This window comes from Belonocnema kinseyi, chromosome 7 (assembly GCF_010883055.1).
Source record: "Belonocnema kinseyi isolate 2016_QV_RU_SX_M_011 chromosome 7, B_treatae_v1, whole genome shotgun sequence".
NCBI lineage: Eukaryota > Metazoa > Arthropoda > Insecta > Hymenoptera > Cynipidae > Belonocnema > Belonocnema kinseyi.
This window is the reverse complement of record NC_046663.1, coordinates 6774295-6781825: the sequence shown is the minus strand read 5'-3', so window position 1 is coordinate 6781825 and position 7531 is coordinate 6774295.

The following is a 7531-nucleotide window of genomic DNA, read 5'->3' as shown; positions in this document are numbered from 1 at the left end:
CAGCCTTGGAGGAGATTATGTTGAGAAATAAAAAAAAAAAATTCTTAAAAACGTTGTTTTTCTTGGTCAGGCCGGAAACTTATCAATCCACCCTCGTACAAACTCCAACTGTTTATTTTATATAGCACCGTATAGAGAATTTATAGCCTTCAAATCATCTTCTTCCCAATCAGCTTCATCTGCGCTTGACTTGGCTCTTGGGATGACAATTTTACACTTTTTTATTTTCAAACAAATCTTTATACGTTTTTTCTACATACTATATTCTTCTCCATCAAACACAGGTATCGTAATTTCACTTTTCGCCCTTTTATAGCACTTTCTAGAATGTTCCTTCGTAAACGGGACTCAACAAAGAATGATGGTACTCAGCGACGGTACACTCCTTCATTAACCAGGCTTTGCTACCATATTAAGAATAAAGATTTAAAAGAAGGCTATTACAATTTAACAACCATATTTTGTTATTTCTGAATACATACATATATCCGTGTACGCTCATGCGCATTACACACTTACCGGAATACAATATTGAGGTATTACTTATACTCAACAATGTCTATTCGAATTCAAACATCTTCACGGCATCGGAGTCATACTGCAGTTTTAATTGATTGACCTAAGGCGTCTTTACATGATTGCTAGGGTGACCAGAAAAAAAAACCCGTTTGGGTTTCTTAGTAGCAAACGGCTACTTAATTTAGTCAGTAACTTGCAGACTAGCAAAGTAAAAAGACAGAGAGCACGAGTTTAAAAAAAATAACGCGTAAATCAGTAAAAGTGTGTTCGGTAGGAACAACAGTAGAAAACCTGCGAAGTGAAAAATTGCCCACAAACCGGCAAGTTCTACAATTATTTTGTCACCAACATAAAGTGAATAAGAAAACTGTCAAAGAAAGTGCACAGATTTCTTTAAAGAAGTGTAGTGTATTCTGAAATAAAACAAGCATTCCTGTAAAAAAAGATCATTATGCCGTAACAAAAATAGAAAAATTGTTTCATGAATGGAAAAATATACTTAAATCTTAAAGTCGGCGTGGTTATAGTTTAACACAAGCCACAAAACAGTTTCAATTTGAAGAAAAGTTTTATACGTTAATTGATATTGCACGTCGGAATACTCTTATATTAATGAAAAATCAAGAAAATAGAGAATTTTTAACTTTACAACGCGAAAAAGGACGTTTTGGAATAGTTGCTACATTGCTAATACGGCTAAATAGTGTATTTATCATAATTTTTGTCAATGTTTCAGATTGTAATTACATTAGTAATCGCGATGCATTTCTCAATTATGCGAATAATTACGTTTTTCTGTGAGGTAAGATAAGTATGAAAGTATCGATATTTCTGATAAGGGTGATGATGGTGGCCATGGAGATTTTATTACGCGTTCTCATATTGATTCTATTTTGTCAACAGAAAAATCAGGAACGCTTGACCCAGTACAACCGTGCAAGATAATGAAATTGCTAGCGCCTGATGTCAGTGCAATTGCGGATCGCTTGAAAATTAGCCATAGAGCTACTGCACGTGTTCTTGCTGCTCTAGCCGCAAAACTTGCTAATAAGGTTGAGAATGCAGTCTTTGATTTTCCTTGTCGAGAGAAAGTCCACCTGGATCGTCAGAAATACAGAGAAAATTTTTTTTTCTGAATAAAGGACGCTTTTGAAAAAAAATTAGTGGCATGTAGAACGTTTACTCTCCAATGGAATAGAAAATTTCTCCCTGATCCAAAGAACAAACGCGGAAGTGTCGATCGTCTACATGTTCTTGTATCGGGTGTTAAAGTCAATCAATTGTTAAGAGTGTCAAAGCTTGAAAATAGCAGTAGAGAAGCGCAAGCAGATGCAATAACTAAAGTATTACAAGAATGGAATATCGAGGACAAAATTTCTTGTAGATGCTTCGATACTGCATTGTCAAAACACAGGACGAATGAATGGAGACTGTCATTGTATCCAGACACATTAAGAAAGAATTCGCTTAAATCTTGCCTGCCGTCATCACATTTACGAACTCTGTTTGAAAGGCAGCATTTAAAGAAAGATTCTGCGCGACTTCTGGACTTGATGAACTTTCATTTAAACGTTTTCAAGCACTGATACGTTCCCGTTGGGTTTAACTCCAGGATGTAGTCAGGGATGATCTAAGATGATCGTCTCTTAAGGGAGGTAGTGGAAGAAGCAGGTTTTAAATAGACGTATCCTTGTTTTTCGAAAAACCAGTCGTCCAAATTCTGCATTTCCTCGGTAGCGGTAAGTAGGATCGTTTACCTCCTCCGTTGATGAACGCCTTCCAAGGGTTCTTTGGGTCCATATGTTCAGTGAAGCAGCGTTTTAGTAGACCTTGTTTTAAAACGCTCTGCTTTGAAACGTTGCGTAAAAATTTGTTTACCACGAAAGCTATTTCCTCCGATGCACGGTGGAAACTATCTCGGTTCTCTAAATTTGCTGAGTAGGCGAGCCTCTTGCTGGGGGACCTTTGTTCCTTCACCGATTCTCCTTTCTCCTTCTAGTCCGGGAGCCAGGACCAGTTTGATCCGCGAAAATAGGTCCCCGGAATTTTTTAAATGGATATAGTGCAGAATGGTCATCTGAATCCAACGAGATGTTTTGGGGAAGTGACGGTCCTTCTCGATATATTGTTAATTAAACAATTTTACATAACTCATTCTGTATCTCCTAAAATAATCGACATTAAAAAATTTGTTTTTTAAAACTATTAGGTTTTATTGAAATGAAGAGTTTTTGTCCTGTGCGATTTTTTGTCTGACTTGTAGTTTTTGAAAAACTCCTCAAAAAGCACATTATAATAATCGATTATTTTCTATTGTTTAAGGGTATTTTGCAGATTTTTTGCAGAATTCGTTAGATTGCTCTAAGATGCATGAAATTTATTTTGAACATTTTTGCACCTGTTCAATAATTTATACCAAAATAACCACAAACAAGATTTGCAACAAGGTTTCTTAGAATCCGATTGTAGACGACATTTATTAAAATTTTCACATTTTTTTCTCATTGTGTTAAAGAAGTCACAGAGAGAAGAAGTTTTTTAAAGACTTTTTCCGTATCGCGAATAGTTTATTTAAAAATAAAAATATTATATTCAAGGAAAACACATCGCTAAAAATCAACAGGGAGTGCAAATATTAACCGATGTTTGTCAATCTTTTATTGATTTTCTCGAAATCCATATATTATTTCATTATTACAAGAGTGCCGATTGAGAAAATTCGAAATTGGTAAGGATATTCATCAATCGAATTTTAACTGGGAATTAAATCGATGCTCAAAGGAAATAGTTTTTCACTTTTTGGAAGCAAAAGTTCGCGATTTGCGATGGAATATCCAAAAGAAAATTGATCTAATTTGTTACACCTGACATATAAGAAGCTTAGCTGAACAGACGTGTTGTAATACGATCTCAAAATGTGCAGACGAACGCAATCGCTTGTAGGCGGAAAATTTTGAATCCTGGAAATTTTGCCGCATCTAAACATAAAATATCGTAGATCACCAAAAGTTTCGCATTTGTACACTCTCCCTCTGGGCAGAATCTGAACCAGGTACTTTTCTGCTTCTTCAACACATTTTTGCATTTCAGATTTGGAGGTCTCTATAAATATAAAAAGTACTGTATGAAAGAACCAGTGAAGAAAAAACCTACATACACCGAGAGAACCCACAAGGCTGTTCTTTGAATTTATTTTAGCCTTTGCGCAAGAACGAAGATCTCTGAACCATTGCTTTTAAAGCAAAGTCCGTTGCTTCAAGAGCAAGCTTTCCGAAATCTTAATTCTTGCACAAAGGCTAGAATAAAATCAAGGAGCAATCTCGTCAATTAATCTCTTGATATTACTGTCCATGTAGCTTTAAAGATAAAATGTTATCACAGTTTTATGCAGAATTATCAATATAAGGTGCATACAGTTAAACTGCAACATCCTCATTTAAAATAGCCCATAAAATATTATTAAAAAATTACTTTTGAAATATTACCCAATCCCCTCCTAAGTCATTTTTATACTGTCCAATTAAACTCTGTAAGTATTAAATCACATCTTTTGAGTTTTTTCATAAAATTCTTATTTTTTCCGGTATCTTAAATTTACATGGTTTTTCATATATAAGGTGTGACTTTATATTGATAATTACACATTATACAGTATTTTCTAAATAATCTATTATTCTTCATAGCCATTATATATTGGAAGAAAGTTACGGAAGTTCCTGTTTTACACGAATTTTTGAACTTGTTTCCAAAATTTCAGTTAGAGCGAGGCAGTAATTATTGACATTTAAAAAAGATAATTGTTTGAACCATTTTTAATTATTTAGAACAATATAATTTTTGAATAATGTAAATGAATCCTTACTTAAAGTTAACAAAAATAATTTTTAAATAATTGTATTGTTATTGTTAATAATTCTTTGAAAGTTGCTGTTGTACGGTCCCCCAGCGATTATAAGAAGAATATTTCGAAAATCAGTTTTATTTAATAAATTCTTAAGGAAATTATATAACAATTATACATCCTACCTCGGCCAAAATTCCCCAAATAAAAATGTGGGTCTGAAGACTCAACGCTACGATTTGTTCCTATCTTGCTAGTGTAGTCAAATCCTGTCAAATAATCGACCGCATTTAAAACTTTACAAAGTTCAAGCTTACGTATTGCAATCTCATTCATTGGCATGAATCGCACTGTTAATTCAGAGCTTAGCTTTATCCACAGTTCCTGAAAATAAAAAGTACGTCATGTAAACTTTCCTTTCTGAAAGCAATATCGAAAATTTACAAGGACACTTACCGTGAGCCCTTTTTCTCAAAACGTCACCCAGTGCAATAAAATTAGAGCTACAACATCAGTGTCTGAAGATAATATCAGTACGGAATTATATCCCAGTAAAATAGCGGGAGTGATATGCAAGATTATTCGGAGGTCAGCTTCTTCAACATCTTATCTTTCCAAAATGTCAATATGCAACCTATATCCTGATGAGTCGATGATGCAACAATGTGCACCATTTGTGACGCTTATTATTTCTTTGTTTGGCCAAAGATTTCTCCTGTGGTGGTAAATATGCTCTCGCAGAAACTTCTGCAAGAGTACTTTGTTACCGGCTGAAGCCCAAAATTAATTTTTTTCGTTAGACAATGGAACAACCTCATCGATATGATGAATGCAAATTGCCTGAGAAGCGCATTAATGATTTCTTTCTGCCTTTTTTAGAGATAAATATACGTACAAATCGAGAACAAAATCCATTCGATGCACTTATTCCTTGAAATTAGTCGTGATTATCTTGCAAAAAGTGTTCGCAAAGTTTTTAAAATTGCTCATATTTTCCCACCTTAATTTTCTGCAGAAGAGCATGATATCGATTATGACGCAGAGGGCTGATTGATTTCTTGCTTCGAAAGGTGCGAGGTTAGCTGAAAGTAATTTTTCTATCTCAATGCTTAAATTACTTTCACCAATTGAAAAGTTAACAACTTTTTCATGTCGTAACTACGCTCTCTAGATAAGTCAATGACGCCTTGAGGTTTTTTTTCCTCTTTCTGTATCTCCTTTTGAGATGTGACCCTCCTCTTTTTAGGCAAGAAACATGAAATATTGAAGCGCGAAATAGGCACAGATGAGGATTTCGTTTTCAGAATGTACCTCTCCATCCTAAAATTTTCGTGCTGTGTACAGGCCCATATCAAAAACATGTAAAAGTACACGTGTTGCACTCTTTTCTACAAGTTGCTCGTTTATTAAGTTTCGGAGTGGATGAGATTTCGACATGAAAGGATTTACTCGATTTTTAATAAAGATCAACATTTCTTGGATGTTATTCTCATTAAGTTCCGTACGTTTAATAGAAAATTCATGGTGGATGAGCAACTCACAGTTGCTGCTGTTCAGATAAGTGATGCTTCTGTACAATTGCGTAATTAACAAAATTTCGTGGTACACGATGTTCCACAAAGCGACGAATTTTTTCTGTGGAGTACATCTAATTATACTCGCTGCTGATTTTTGATTCTCATTCATGGATTGCTCAACTAACATATCGCCACTAACTGCTGTAACTGGTACACTTGATCGTTTAACTGCAAAGAATCCCTTTGTGAAGTGTTCATACACTTCTGACACTTCTTTCTGCAGATTTTGCATTCTTCGAGGTACAAAGAATTCCACCTAGCATAATTTGTCTTATACATAATTTAGAAAAAGTGGTTGCATCCTTCTCACAGTCGATAAATGTAAATTCCAATTTCTTTCGCGATCACTTCGCACTAAATCTTTCACTAAATTTATCATTAAAAGTACATTGTTCCAGTAATGAAATAGTTCTTACTCTTAACATCGCATAGAAATAAAATTGAGAAAATCACTTACAAAAGATTCAGAGTTTATTTTGAACTGTTTGAATTTTTGGAACATTTTTGTCAGAAAAGCTGTCTTGTAAAATTCGCAACAAATCCAGTTGGTCTTCGTACTTCTTGGTTCCATTTTCTTTGAAGTAATTCTCCAATTGCAGTTGTATTAAGACCTCACCAATTATTCCCTAACCTTTTAATGACCTTGTACAGTGACCTCCACTTAGCACTTGCTCAACAATTTGTCTACTAAAAATTTTGGTTTCCGCAAACACGGCTTTGATTCCGCTATCTAATAAATACTTTCCAATGCAGGCTAGTGCGACTTTAGCCGTATAAAATTCTCCAAGCACAAAGATATTGTTTTCAAATTCTTCTTTGTTGAGCATTTTGATGTGCCATTTATTATGTGCCTCTACAGCGTATTCTTTGACGTTAATGAATTAAATTGCGATCACGATTGAATTTGTTGGTTCATTGTTTCGCAAGATATGAGCCCCCATTCTGACATATTCATCCTATGTATGTACCATGCTAGATCTTGTAAGTCAATTTCCGTCAAATCATCAGCATTCAATGCAAAGACATTTGAAGAAGCAACGCAGTCAGAGGGTAAGGTTTTGTCTTCTCGGGTTTTCTAAACGATTTTAAAATTTGAAAATCCAGTTGTTTTTTAAACTTTTGAGCTCGATGGTCAATATTCGCTTCGGATATTGCAAACTTCTTTTTTTCAGTCTCAGGTTTAGTTTCATACAGTACAGATATTATTTAAGAATTTGAAATTAAGTATTTCATCATTTGGTCTAATGTTTGTAATAGCAAATTTTACAAATTTCTTTTCTTGAGAAAATATCCTCCTTTTTATTGGGTTTATGCTTCCTCGCATTTGACACGTGAAACACTTCTATAATTTCGCTCTATCATCGCAGTTCAGGTAAAATTGTTATTTTACCACATTCTTTGGTGATAAAGTAACCCTACATTTTTTATATTTTCGAAACGACTTAACAAGAGGAAAATCACAGTTCATTCACGGAAATAATAAATTTTTATTTCGCAACAAAGATTTCTATTTATGCATATTTTAATGTAACATTTTACCATAATTTTCACTAATATAAGGAAAATATATTTTATTAACGACATTAATATTTTA